The sequence below is a fragment of the Magnolia sinica genome, chromosome 4 (genome assembly GCF_029962835.1).
Source record: "Magnolia sinica isolate HGM2019 chromosome 4, MsV1, whole genome shotgun sequence".
NCBI lineage: Eukaryota > Viridiplantae > Streptophyta > Magnoliopsida > Magnoliales > Magnoliaceae > Magnolia > Magnolia sinica.
Window position 1 is genome coordinate 106,986,231 of NC_080576.1, and position 16,206 is coordinate 107,002,436.

Below are 16,206 nucleotides of genomic sequence, written 5' to 3' on the forward strand. Positions count from 1 at the left end.
TGTTGCTTATACTTGAACGACGTCTACTAGCACGGTCATTACCGAACAGGAAGGTCAAGTCATCATATCTCCGCACCACTTTACCCCAGACATGTTGGGCGTAAGGATGTGACTATTAACAAGAAGAATGAATGTATCAATACAAGGTTACTTTTGCGCATATCACATTTACTAATTATAAAGAAAATAAACAACTCTATTGAACGTATTAAAAACTTGGATCAATCTCATTCTCACTCGTATGTAATCTTCCTATACATCATCTGGAGCAGTGACTATCTTCTTGTCGTCATCCCATCCAAAACTAGAAGCACTTAAAGTCTCGCGCACTTCAAAATACAGCCTCTTCAGCGTACGGAGGCGATTCCCAACATGTTTTTCCTGTAGCACTATCCCTATAGCACCCTTCATAGTATCGACAACCGTCTTATATGTCTCCTTCTTAAATCCGTTGGTACTTTTACGGCCATTTGCCACAACTTTCATAAGAGTGTTAATAAGACAGCCGTCCATTTCATCGGTCCATCGCATTACACCACTAGATGATCCATTTTCATCAGTCGATTTCTGTTTAATTTTTCTCAGGGTCCTCCATGGTGTAACACTTGGCGATGGACAAGATGTTGTCGTAGGCATTGATTGAGTGTTATTAAGTGACATATCTCCGTCGAAATCTTCAAATATCTACATAGATTCAAATAAACAGTTTAAAATAATTACTAAAATCCCAGGTTGTCAACTTAAAATGATTGATATTTTACAACATACATGCCCACACATTCATAGATTCTAAATATTAGTTGATATGAAGTACAAAAAAATATAATTGTTTGACCAGCAAGGAGATGTTTACTATAGACAAGTGAGGGATGGAAAACAAGTAAAAGTATCCATTTCTCCCTCATACAAACAAACAAAAAATCGAGACATTTTCATAAACTATGATGCACAGGATGATAATCATTCCACATCCTAGTAGCAATACTATCTCGAAACTTATTCCATTCGTCACTCTCACGTTTTGTGGCATTCGTAACCATCGGTCCATCTTCTTGAGAACTTAACTCAACTGGAGATGGATCTATACCATCTGTTACATCCGTTGATGGGTCCTCATTTGCAACAATACCATCTCTCCCAAATCCTCGGATAAAGTTGTGTAAAACACAACATGCGATAACTATCTTAAGTTGTGTTAAAAGTGAATATGGTGGATCTGATTTGAGGATTGGAAACCAAGCTTTCAGTACTCCAAAAATCCACTTTACAACATTTTGTAGTTGAGCATGTCTGTAGTTGAATAATTCTCGCTTGTTGCAAGGATTGCGACCCGCGCGGTATTCATTAAGATGGTACTGTACGCCTCGGTACGGAGCCATGAATCCTAGTGAATGGGCATAACTAGCATCAACTATGTAGTACTTACCTACAATTAATTACGAGTAATGATCAATATATAGTTTAACATTATTTAAGTTAACAAATAACTTTTATTACATAGGTGAACATTATAATACCCTCTGGGATTGTAAAACGATCGAGTGAATGTGTCAACGCACTCTATAAGACACGTGTGTCGGAGGTCGAACCTTCCCATCCGGTCAGCATGTATACGAACTTCATATCAAACATACAAGCGGCCATTACGTTTTGAGATAGAACCCATTTTCGATTATGATAGGTGACACTGTCCATCGTAGGAACATAAGCGGGTATATAGGTTCCATCAATTGCACCAATACAATCCTAATTTGAAAACAATTTAACAGGAAAAAAATGGAAAGAGACATAATCTTATAACAATGATGTTCATGGATAATAGTGATTAGCATGATCCATACCTGAAAATACGTACTTCAATTGAGATAGGATCAAATCTCCGTAGCTATTTCTGCACCGGGGAGTTTTACAAACTCAGGATATAGTCCCATAATTGCATCCAATGCTTTAGAAAAATATCTACTTACAGTTTCTCCTGACCGTATAAAGCGATGTCTAATGACACGATTTCGTACATTATATATGCCTTACTGTATGAAGGAACATGACAAGTTATTCCTCCATACTTATATGTTTCCCGTCCGGTAGCAGATTTCTATCCCTGAGAAACGAGTATAAGCGAAAGAAAATATTCTTATTCATTTGGAGTTGTGCCAGGCACTCATTATTTTCGACTCTAATTATTCCATTAATTATCTTACTTCTTTCATAGTCACCAACTCTTCAAGGTGTCCTAAGAAAAAGACTATTATAAAATTACCCAATCGTAATGACTATAATTGTTGCTACAACTGAAGTTGCAAAGGCAGCCATCTCCTCTTTCGTCCATCCATGTCCTTCCATGTTATGATATGAACTTGTACAACAAACGTATACAATAGAGTCAGCATCCACTAGTCCAAAAGCAAGCACCAATTCCATTTGTAACTCTGTTTGTTCAGATGTATACAATATGAATTAATATTAAAAAAATAATTCACTGGTAGCCACCCCCACTAGGGCTCATTACCAGTGCATATAGCTTCAGTTGTCTGTTTACAAGGTAACATGGATTCAACTTTGTTTGAGTTTTGTTTTGCTTTTTTTTTTTTTTTTTTTTTTTTTTTTGTTTTACAACCATCAAACCAGTATGTGGATTGTCTTGACCCTCAAAGTTAGGTTCGGTTTAAAGGGTTTTACAAACTTGTGAATTTTTTTTTTAATAACTGAACAAGTTACATGACTGATTACAGTCCAATGCAATTAAACTTCATGCCCTATCCTTGATAGAAACATATAATACTCTATATGGGCCCAAATTTACATATTTTATAAACTTTCAGTCTGCTGCATAATTGGGATACACAAACTAGAAATTGATATTTACCAACAAGCATTACACATGACCTTTGTAATCATGTATACTGTTCATCTTGGCATGTAGTTTTTGCATCTGGATCACTCATCCAACGGGACTGACCATTGGTGGGCCACGGGTTCAATATAGAATTTTCATAATGAAAGTTTAATCCAAACAAGATGACAGTTGAGGCATGGTAATGATGGACTGTATTGTAAAACTAATTAATACAGTGAACTATCTTAATCAACCAAAGTTTAATCCAGCCCTTTATATACAGTAAGCAGTCATATGGATAATAGAGCCCTAGAATGTGTGCAATATTCAAATCTCAAAACTGATCATACAATCAGAACAGTTAAACAATAAGAAATCAAATTCGAAAAAAAAATATTATTTGATTTCACTGTTAGAGTACACATATATTGAGTAAGTAGTATCAACATGAATTAATAGTTGTATATACATACATACATACATACATACACACACACACACACACACACACACACACACACACACACACACACACACACATATATATATATATATATATATATATATATATATATATATGTATGTATCCAACTTTTAATTTATAAAACTGTAAGAGTGGAAAAGTTATAATTGCCCATTACAGGCCGATTACTATTATCTGGTAAAACCAAACAGGCCCTTATTAAGGTCTTCACAAACACCCAGTTAATTTTGAAACTGACCACAACTACATATTCAACCCAATTCTAATTTAGGGCATTTACAGACAACTTTTCAACCAAATGCTGATCTGAGATTCACCAGGGCACTTGGACTGTCAATAGAGTAATGTAGGCCAGATAGGGTGATTATTGTTAGGGCCTATTTGGTTTTCCCAAATAGCAACTTTTAATTTATAAAGCTGTAAAAGTGGTAAAACATTGGGCTATTCTCCAAAACACTTTGTTAGAGGAAATCAACACCAACATTTATTAGACCTACTGCATGTATATAATAAATCGATTATAAAAACATCTCAGCCCTTGTGATGATCGCATTTTCATTTTCACTGATTGGAAGCAAATATGAATAATAATATAAAGTTGAGAGAGAGAACGTAAACAGTCAGTAGTAAACAATCACACTTACCTCAATCACGGATGGGTTTTCCAGTTCTATATGGAAGAGAGTCTCTGCCTATATACAATGACCAAAGAAATATTACATGAAAGCTGGGAACAAGACAATTTCTATAACAGATCATGCTACAGTCTTATAGCACCACGAAGATTTTATATATTACAAAAGAGAACAAAGATAGAAAACTGTATCCAAACTCCAAATGGCCAATGCCTCATTATATGTTTCTCACAAATAGCAATGAAAGGCAAACCAATCAGATAGACAACCCACATCAAAGATTGGTCCTAATGATGAGTGTCCCACATCTAATGTGAGTCCCACATGATGTATGGCCTACATTTTTCGGTAGGGCTTACACGATAGTCAATCACATTGAGCCGAATTCCACCTAAACTGGTCACCACACTTGAGCAGGATTAAACAGAAAGAGCCGATCATTGGAAAAATGGAGGGAGGTGGACATAAATCATATAGAAATAGCCCAGGGTCCAATGTTAGTTTGCACCATTGCTCAAAATTTGGATGACTCATCTTACTTACATCTTCAAGTAATGTATTTTTTAAACCATCCAAATTGCGAGCCTCATTGTTGATGAGACATATATCTCTAACTCACAGAGATCAAGCAATATTCCTAACCAACAAGTTCATTTATGGTTACAGTTTCAAGTTAAAAATTTAAGAAAGCAATTGGTTTAAATGCAAATGAAAAAAAATAAAAATCAGATGATTCATATTATTTTCCAGTTGCTCTAAAATCAAAATTTTTAAAGTGAACATAAAACATCTAAATAGGCCATATATGAAAACACAAACATTAACACATAATGGAGGGATCCTGGCAAACATCGCCCTTTCCTGTATGGACTATCCAACTGAAGATTCAACTAGCTACTCCTTATGAATTACTAGTGCCAAACCACACAAGTGTGGTTTCATCTACACAAATTCTCTGTTATAGCATAACAGTTTATTACATAGTTACACAGAGGAAAGCCAGGTTGGAGTACAAAAACAAACACTGTCAATCTGTCTTTTTTTCTTTCTCTTCAGATTTCTTTTTTTTTCTTCTCTTCTTATCGACAACATGTTTTTAGCCATTCTATTTATTTTTTCTTCTTCTAAACATATCCATCTGTCCATGGTATTTGTGTTCTTTAAAAAAATCTGGCAAGATGTGGACGGAGGAATTAGCTGAACTGTCAAGAACATAAAGGCAGCAGTCGGTTTGAAGAGTTGACTTCGGTCGGCATCCTCTGCATGTTACACATGATGTGTGCGACGATTAAAGCTAGCCAAGGACTAAACGTCCATAATGTCATTACAGTCCACAACTAGTAACGAATAAAGAGAGGACCAACGACCACCACATTCTAGCAAAATACGCCATTTGTGGTATATCCAAAGGTCCATAGAAGGCAATATTATAAGAAGCTACTTCTTTCCATGCACCCCATCAAAAGCGTCTCCTTCACAGAAGCTTACTAAAAGTTCGACGCGGCTGGACCTTTGCTTCTGCCTCAACATATCAACGAAAAACTGATTCACGGTATGAACTCACATGATAGATTCCGAGAGTTCATCCCAATAAACATAATCACAAGACCTAGTAAAGGCAGGAAAATAACTATAATCGGAAACCGTCGAGCAATCAGAACTCATACCTTTGAGGGACTATCTTATTTCCGACAGAACACGTAGCCGTGAAGATGGTATTTGACAGTCTACAAGTAAGATATAACCTTGACAGTCTGTTAAACAGAGAGACAAGCATGGTTAGCATGTAGATTGAAAGGGAAGAAGATCACCATACATGGAGGGGAAGCAACAATGTAACAACCGGAAAGGATTTTTGCAAACGGGGAGGTGAACATGATGATCATACCTGAGTGGTGAAAGAATCTGTCTCGTCTCGCTGGGAAGACGATTTCTAGAATGAAGACGAAAATAGAAGCCTTTCAGACTTAAATCCGAGTGTCAGTATCTACCTATTTGGGGTGTCCCGCGGACCACCATATCCATTTCAGTCTTAAATCCAAGCGTCAGACGAAATCCTCGACTACCTGCATTTCTGATGGATTCGGCGATTGTAATACCGCCGAATCCATCCATCTGCTGCCGCCCTTTAATTGCAGCCGAAAACATTAAAAAAACAAACGCTTGTGAAATGTTATTTGCCCATTGCAGCCCATATACTGTTGTTTGGGAAAACCAAACAAGCCCTTAAGGTAATCCAGACTGTTGATCGATAAGGCCCACCTTATAGAATTCTTACATGCTACACTTTGCAATCTAATCTTGAAAAAGTAATGCAGCTTTGTTGCAACCTCAGATCCATGTGAGTGGGACGTGACCATGAGGCACACTTTGACATACGCGTTGTATATTATGCCGTCTATTTGTTTTGCCGGCTCATTTTAAGTAATAGAAAAAACTGAAACGAATGCAAATCTCAGGTTGACCACACCACAGGAAATAGCAGTAATTGACTGAGAAAAGTTTTTCTGTGGGCTATAAAGGTTCTGGATCTTACTGATATTTGTATTTTCCCTTCATCTGATCTGTGTGACCGATCTAGCTGGTATTTGTATTTTCCCTTCATCTGGTCTTTATAACCTTATCAACAACAGGTTGTGTCACAAATAAACACCTGAGGTGGACATTAGGAAGTTTTCCATGGTGGCCGTTTGATGACCATTGTTTCCCATGGTGTGGTCCACCTGAGATTTGTATCTGCTTCATTTTTGGGACAATAAATGTGGAAAAACGGATGGAGGGCGTAGATATATAAAGCATACATCGATGTGGGCCATGGTCAGGTCCCACCGACGTCACCGGATCCTGGGTCGCAGCTACGCATCCTTGAATCAGGTGCTGGAAACGTAACCTTTCTTGTTAATCAAGCGGTATTTTATAAATACTATTTCCTGTGGAAGCCCCTGTAAGCTGGAAACAGACTGTACGCACTCAGCTTTCAACACAGGTGAATCCACACTCACTTGGAAATAAGCAAGGGGAGGGTGCTATTTATCTTTGGGTTAAAGATGAGAGTGCTATATGTGAAAACTATTTTCATTTTTTATGTCTAGTAACCGTTGTTAACGTTACCGTTATTTACGGTTATAGCACCATTTCTACGCCTCAGGTCTAGTTTACATATTGAGGCTTTGACTGGGACCGGATTCATGAAGAATGTGAACGTGTGACCAATCAAGGCTCCCTGTTGAACTGGTCCATCAAGTGATAAGAACCGCAGATCAATAGCATCCCATGACGTAGACGTGAATCCGGTCCAGACAACTCCATTTGTGGGTTCAAACCTTTCTACCAGTTGATCCTGATCCTTCGTTTCATCCGAGTTCACCAACCCGTGATGAGCTCCGTTATTTTCTTATTAGAGGATTTGATTCATGTATTGCATGCTAAAGAACCTTTTCACAAATTGCACGTGCCAAATTAGTGAGTATGAGACAGCTGAGTGGCGAATAAGGTGGGCTGATTGCCAAGATGGCGGTAAACAAGACCAGACCGGTCCACTCATGAGACAGGTCAACCGTGTTGTTTGATGTGGGCGGGTGATTAGAGCGGGTCATGGATAGTTTCATGGTCAAGATGGATCAGAAAAGGCATGGTCGATGACAAAAGTGATCTAGACTTTCGGAACTTAAAACGGACATATCTCGCGAACCGGAATGAGCCCTCCAACGTACCATATATAATTTTGGGGTAGGATGAGCTACTTTAGCAACCCAACTCCGCTATGCCAGGTTACTCATGCCGAATTTGTGAAATACCATCAGATTTACAGTCAAATTCATGTTTTAATTTCATTTTTACTATTTCTAATCAGTTTTAGTTTGATTATAACTCTTCATTGTTGGGCTTTAGGAGTTGTGCCAACATTGAAAGTGCTTAGAATGATTACGAGAACATCGTGGTGAAGCTAACTAGGACACTTACTATTTTTTACCAAAACCTTATACACTAGTAAACATCACGACTATCTATACATAATAAGTTTAATATTTATAGTAAGTTGAGAATTATAGGAGTTTTAGTTTTAGTTTAATTCTGAAACTTCTTTCATGGCTAAATATCCCTATTTAAAGGGATCTAATCTCGTTTTTCATCATTAATCAAATTATTAAGAATTTTCTAAAATATATTTTTATTTTCTTGTTTTTTTTCTCGTGAATTCGAGAAATCTCCGTGAGGAGTCCAGAGAAGAGGGAACAGTTATCTCCCGACCTCATGTCCTTCCCTGCTTCAGCGTCAGTGGGTTACGTGTGCATGTTGATTGTGGACCGTCCACTTTTTTATATATGACTGGTCCAACTGATGGGTGGTGCATCTTGACTTTTGCATATGGACATCTCGACAGTGGGGACCACCTCCCAACAATTGCCACGTTGGAACGGGACATGTGTGCAAGATTGCGTGTGAAGAGGCCACCTTTGGGCCCACACACCCGACGTGCATGAATACATCCACAATATTATTCCATTCAATTCAGCAAAATATTACATGATAGAAGAACGATACATAGTTCATAACCCTATAGCCGACACTAATCTGGCCCACTTGTCTCCTAAGCCAATCAACCAAAGATACCGCGACCACTTCAAAGTACAACACGTGTCAGGACGAGATGACAGATTCGATGAGACCAGCCACCACAGCCGTTGGATCTCCAATAAGGACAGAGATGATGAACTTGAGAGCTATTTTAAAAATCCTCCAATAACCGTTATTATTTGGAAGTGTCAGCTGAAGGCTTTGAACGCTGGTCTCCAATGCAAGACCATTCTCTCCAACTTCTCCATACGGACCGAAATACCCCTTCTTCCATCTCTCCACGAGCATGTCCTTCACACAAGACACATGAAAACAGTACCCTTCGCACATGGACACATAAGACCAAGACGTGGACCACTTTCTACGCTCCATCCAACCACACTTGTGGCAGTTGGACCTGACCTTGTGGTAGAGATTTAGCTTCACCTCGTTGTCTCCTATCACACGTGGGCGCGCCCGCATTTCGTGCAGTGGTAGACGAACCCTTGCACGTCCCTACCGCACCCGTCGCAGTATCTCTCGCGCATGCCTGGCACACGTGTGAAGAACTGAAAGTCACATTTCTCAAAGAAAGGGTGGGATATGTGTGGTGTGGGCAGCGCGCAATCCTATTCCTTATGAAGATAGCAGTTGTATGGAATGCATCGATATCTGGACCCGAAACCGATTTCGTGACAGCCATGGCATTTGTATGGTGTTTCGTAACACTTCAGCTTAAGCCTATGCTCATGACTAACATGATCAATCACGTCGTAAATCATGGTGTAATATGATCTCTCTACGGTCGATTGTAGGTGGGCCTTGAGGTTGCGGCGCAGATCACCGTCCGATTAAGCTACAGGACGCTGAGACAAAAAAAAAAAAAAAGTTATTATTTTAATTCGAAGATCGTTTTGGACTGTTTCGTAACACACACACACACACACACACACATATATATATAACGTAGGCATTAGTCGCATAAAATATATGAAAAGAGAATTGGCCAATTACATGGGACTGCACCATAGCTGGTCATGCAAACCGGATTTTCCTGCTATCGAGCCACTTGTGTAGTATATCTGTACGGTATCAAAGCCATTTTCGACCTGGGCCACTGATCTGTTTTTCGATGGTCAGATCTAGCTTCATAAGCCCAGAGCATAGGGGCACCCCAATCTTTCCATCTTCTCTGTCTACCAGACCCTAAATCACATCTATGCTCTTCATCATTGCTCTAAGCCTGTCAGTCACCATTGCCAGCACCCACCTTTGCCGCTACTAAGCGTGGAACATCGCTGTAACCTCAAACCCATCTCTACCACAACAACGTTTGCATCGGATCCGACCTCAAGGAAAAAATCGTCCGGTGCCCAGCTTATGCCATTACACCCACAACCCAATGGCAGCCAAGAAAGTGACGGTGATCGGAGATCTGACCCCTTTGGAAGTTCTCGCCAGTATTTCTAAAATGAAGAAGAAAAAATCTACAAAGATTACATAGGCTGGAATGGATATGATGCTATCACGAAGAATCTGTTGATGAGTTGGCAGATGAGCTGGTTGGATTTGGATTCCTCGTTCCTTCAATAGAAAATGACGAGGGCCGCGAAGGTAAAAAGAAAAAAAAAAGATTACGAAAGTTTAAAAATAATTATTTTATCCAACAAGTAGGAGAGAGAAGAGTACAGGAGTTTTTCCAAAACCCAAATTGCTAATATTAGAAACCATTCGCACTGGAGCTTCTTGTGACCAGAAGCTAGGTGGGAGCCAACGTGGTGTTTGTAAGAAATCCACTCTATCCATCCATTTTGCTGGATCATTTTGGACATGGCCCCGGAGGTGAGGTATATCCAAAACTCAAGTGAAAGTGGGTAGGAAAATGCCAACCATCGAAACCTCCCAAGAATCTACCGTGATGTTCAGATGATATTCATACTGTTCATAAAGTCATTCATATTGGGATGACCTAAAAACACAAAAATGTTAGCATGATTTAAAACTTTTGTGGCCCCACAAACTTTTCAACGGTAGATGTTCAATCATCACTGTTTCCTTTTGTGCAGCCTACTTGAATTTTGGAACTACCTTGTTTTTTGGGCTCATGTTCTAATATGAACTACTAGCTAGCTAGCCCATGTCGTAACATGAACTGCCAAAGCTGATAGACTGGGTGGATTTCTCACAAGCACTAGGTGGCCCCTACCTAACTTCCCATTACAGGAAGTTCCTTCTAAAGGGTTCTCCACGTTTATTTTTACATGTTTTGTGTTCATACTAGCTAGCTTTTATATAGAAAAGAGCTCATTTTTTCTTAGAGTGTGGATTGTCTGTGTCGAAGGTATAGGGATATTATGCATTGTTGCTTCTCATTGGTCCATGTGATCCTATGACACCACCTCATAAAACATACCAATTTTCTCCCCGGATAAATTGTTACAAAATACAACTTTTAACATGTAGAACTTCTCTAGGCTCCACCATGATTTGTGTTAGATCCATCTCGTCCATCAACATTGCTAGATCATTTCAGAGCATGAGCTCAAAAATGAGGCACATTCAAAGTTCAAGTGGACCACACTATAGAAAGTAGCAGGGATTGAACAACTACCGTTGAGACCTTCCTAAGGTCTACCATGAGGTTTATTTGCCATCTAACATCTTCATAAGGTCACACGGACCTAGATGAAAGGAAAACACAAATATCAGCTTGATCAGAGCCTTCCATGGCCTCAAGAAGTTTTCAATGGTAGGTGTCTAATTCCCACTATTTCAAGTAGTGTGGCCCACTTGAGCCTTGGATCTGCTTCATTTTTTGTCTCATGTGCTAAAATGATGTGGAAAAATGGATAAATGGCATGAATCTGGCACAAACATCATGATGGCGCCAATGAACGTTCCATATGTCAACACATCTTCTTTTCTTTTCTCCTGGCAAGCAACGAAATTTCTTGAGGAGTGAAATTTACATGACCCTGCCATGATGTATATTTTAGATCTACATCGTCCATCCATTTTTTTTTCTAGATCATTCTAGGATATGAACCCAAAAATAAGGCATATCCAGAGCTCTAGTGGACCACACAACATGAAACAATAGAAATTGGATGCCTATCATTGAAAACTTCTTGGGGCCATGGAAGGCTCTACTCAAAGTTTATATTCATGTTTTCCCTTCATCTAAGCCTATGTGACCTTTTTACCTTGACCTTCATCAAAGTTTATGTGACCTCATGAACAGATTAGATGGCAAATAAACGTCACAGTTAGCCTTGAGAAGGTTTCAATATTAGTTCATTCAATCCCCATTGCTTTTCTATACTGTGGTCCACTTGAGCTTTGGATGTGTCTCATTTTTGGGTTCATGCTCTAGAATGATATGGAAAATTTGATGGATGCTGTGGATCCAACACAAATTTTCCACACGTTAAAAGTTACGTTTTGTAGTACACAATCCATTTGGGAGAGAAAATTAGTATTTTGTTAGCTGGTGCCATGGAAAGAGTTTGGATTGTTTGCATTTAAGGCATATGGAATTTCTATTCCGTCGCTTCTCATTGGTCCATGTCATTTCGAACACGCCCTACACAACACAACTTTTAATGTATGGAACTTCTTTGGGCCTTAGCATGATTTATGTGTTAGATCCACACTGTCCTTCAACTTTTTCAGATTATTTTAGAGCATGAGCCTAAAAATGAGGCACATTTAAGTGGACCACATCATGGAAACCAGTGAGGATTGAATGAACTACCATTGAAACCTTCTTAGGGTTAACTGTGAGTTTTATTTGTCATCTAACCTATTCATAAGGCCGCAAAGACTTGGATGAAAGGAAAATACAAATATCAGCTTGATCAGAGCCTTGTGTGGCTCTAATAAGATTTCAATGATAAGCGAGGATTGAATAAACTACCGTTGAAACCTTCCTACGACTAACCGTGAGTTTTATTTGCTATCTAACTTGTTCACAAGGCCATAGATGAATGGAAAATACAAATATAAGCTTGATCAAAGCCTTCTATAGCCCTAAGAAGTTTTTAGTGATAAGTGTCAATTCCTACTGTTTCTTATGGTGTGGTCCACTTGAGCTTTGGATCTACCTTAATTTTGGTCTCGTATGTATCATATAATGATTTGGAAAAAAATGGATGGACAGTGTGAATATAAGAAAGATATCATGGTGAGGCCCGCATAAATGTCAAGAGTCCAGAAATTCCATTGCTTATGTAGTGTGGTCCATATGAGAGAGAAAACTTGAAGTGTTGACATGTGGAACTTCTGTAGGCCCTATCATGATGTATGTGTCAGATCCACATCATTCTTCCATTTTCCATATCATTTTAGGGCATGAGAGCAGAAGCTAGGTAGATCCAAAGCTCAATCGGGCTACACTAAGGAAATAGTTGAATACTTCTTGAGGTCAAAGAAGGCTCTAATCAAGCTAGTATTTGCATTTTCCCTTCATCCAGGTCTGTGTGACCTTATGAAGAGGCTAGATGGCAAATAAACCTTGCGATGGACTCGAAGAAGGTTTCAACAGTAGTGGTGTGGCACACTTGAGATTTATATGTACCTCATTTTTGGCTAATGCTCTAGAATGATTTGGAAAAATTGATGGATGGTGTGGATCTAATACAAATCATGGTAGGTCTCAGAGAAGTTCCACATGTTAAAAGTTGTATCGTGTAGTGCACAATTTATTCAGGTGAAAGAAAATTGGCATGCCTTGTGAGCTAGTGTCATCGAAAATAACATGGACCAGTGAGGACTAAATAAGAATTCCCCGTGCCTTCAACGCAAGCAAACCACACTCTACGGAAATGGAAATCGGATTGCGTGCTGAGTAACTCAGAATGCTCTTATCGTACAGGGCAAACTCAGTTGGGCCCATCGCGAATACGTGTGGTTTATCCATGCCGTCCATTCATTTTTCCAGATCATTTTATGAGTTCAACTCAAAATTGATGCATGTACAAAGCTCACGTGGACCATACCACTGGAAAAAGTGGAGATATTGATTTCAACTTTTGAAAACTTTCTAAGGCCCTCAGTGATGTTTCTTTGTCATTCAACCTGTTCATAAGATTAGAAAGACATAGATGAAGGGAATACACAAATATCAGCTTGATCTAAAACTTCTGTTGCCCCAAGAATTTTTCAACGATAGATGTTCAATTCACACTGTTTCAGGTGGTGTGGTCCATTTGAGGTTTGGATATATTCCATTTTTGGTATAAAGCCTTAAAATTATGTGTTAAAAGATATGGACGGAGTGGATACAATGCATGAATAACAGTGGGGTCCACAAAGTTTACTCAGTATGCTTACCGTACTGAGTTACTCAGTACGCAATCCGCTTCCCTGGAAATGACATAGACCGATGATAAGTGATGGCACAAGAATTCCTTATGCATGCCTTCAAACGCGGATGATCTGTTGACCCCACAACTCAAACTAGAAATTTTTTAACCAACCACTTTCTTGAATGAATTCATTCAAAACTTATTTAATAACTAAATATTCTAATTAAATAAGAACTATACTCAACACTTCAACCTCTTAATGTAGCTTCTAGGGACACGAGATAATTCAGGAATCTTGACAATCGTTTTCCCAAATTGACTGCTCTAAGGCGTACCTAAGAAATGGAGTGAAACCATGTTTCCTACTAGGGATGAGAATTGGATGCTAACATACATAAGGTTTTTTTATCATGACATTCTCATTTGGTGTTGAATTTGCAAATTGGAGCATCTAGGGCATCCCAAGGTCCACATTTTATGGGATACCGACCAGCTCCTCTTTATCAAAACATTCATGAGGCGGGCCTCTTTTCATGCAAATGGGAACATCCAAACAATCCCCGAAACAATATAAGGGATCGTTTGGATGTGTGGATAACTTAGATAACAAAAGGATGTCCGTGTTCTGGATTTCCATGTGTTGAGTTCAGGTAATTGAGATGGTTGTACGTGAGTGTTACTATATTGCATTTGGATGACACCTCCTGAAAAACCGTTTCTTGAAAAGTGTACTGTAGGAGCAGGTATTGAAGATTGGTTCAAGCTCATAGCTCGTTAGACAGAATGCTTCAACGTTGAAGTCTCAAGTTCGGGTTCATGCCCAGCTTATCTTCTTTAGCAAAAGAAACAAAGAAAAAGAAAAAAAAAAGGTATCTTTGCCTCAGGTGAGTTGTTTATAAATGCAAACAAAACTCTAGACAGGAGTGGCAATCGATAAGTTCATTCTGGATTTACTAAGCAGGCTAAAATTTTTAGTCCAATCAGAACCCATATCCTCTGATTCAAGCTAACCCACTTAAAATTCATCAGGCCTGATTTGACCCAACTTGACTCATTTAATTGTAAATGGGTCAGGCACGATTGACCCATCCCAACCTGCTACAACCCTAGTTTAAGAATGAAATACGAGGCTGAGGACGTGCATGCGGTCGGGATAATCGCCCGAGTGAAGTGGTGGCTGTCGTGGCTGATGAGTAAAGAAAATGCCATAGGCAAGAGGCAGCCTAAGGTTAATCAGTCGTTGCTGACGGTTCTGGGCATCGAGGCTACCTACTCGAAAAGGATTCTTTCGATGCTTGTGAAGTGGTTGAGGCCGAAGAGTGAATGGGTCAAGCTAAACGTTGATGGTTCAGCCAGATGAAACCCAGGGCTGTCAGGCGGAGGCGGTATCTGCAGAGGGGGAAAATGGTGAATTCTGCTTTGCTTTTTCGGTGGGTTACAGTGCTGACTCTAATACTAGAGCCGAACTTCGCACGGTTTTCAATGGCTTAGTCCATTGCCTAGAGTTAGGCTTCACAAAGGTCCAGGTAGAATCTGATTCCAAGATTGTTGTAGCTCTTTTTAATGGCTCTTCTAAGCTGTCTTGGCGCTGGATGTACTAGTTGCAGAGAATAGATAGGTTGAGGCTGAGAGGGATATTTAATTTTGTACATGTTTTGAGGGAAGGGAATGGCCCAACGGATGGGATGACCTGCATAGGGTCCGAGGCTTCAAATTTCTCTTCTTAACCGACATGCTGCCGAGCTCCCTCCTATGATCAGGGGCCTTATTTTCCTTGATAGAGTCATTATAGGAGCCATTAGGCTTGCCCCTATAGCATCGGATCAGGCCCAAGTAGATAGAGTTTTGTTTCTTTACGGTAGGCTGTGTTGCCTGGGTTTTTTTGTTCCCCTGGTTCTAATTAGCCCGAATGCGTTGTAAAGTCTTTTATGATATATACTTATAATAATAATAAAAAGGCTAAGGACACGCACAAACTTAGCTCAATGATTAGATATAAACATACTTTTATATATATATATATATATATATATACACACACACACACACACACACACTTTTCTATTTTATTTTCTTTGGTCTAACCTGTTGCTAGGTAGGTTTCAACCCAAGCCTGACCTGTTTACTTAAACCCACCATCCGTGTAGCTTGCCTGCACACCTCAAACCCAAGATAGCCCCTTGAATCCCCTTATACACACACACACACACACACACACACACACACTTTTCTATTTTATTTTCTTTGGTCTAACCTGTTGCTAGGTAGGTTTCAACCCAAGCCTGACCCGTTTAGTTAAACCCACTATCCGTGTAGCTTGCCTGCACACCTCAAACCCAGGATAGCCCCCTGAATCCCCTATCCATTGCCACTCCTACACCTTAGATG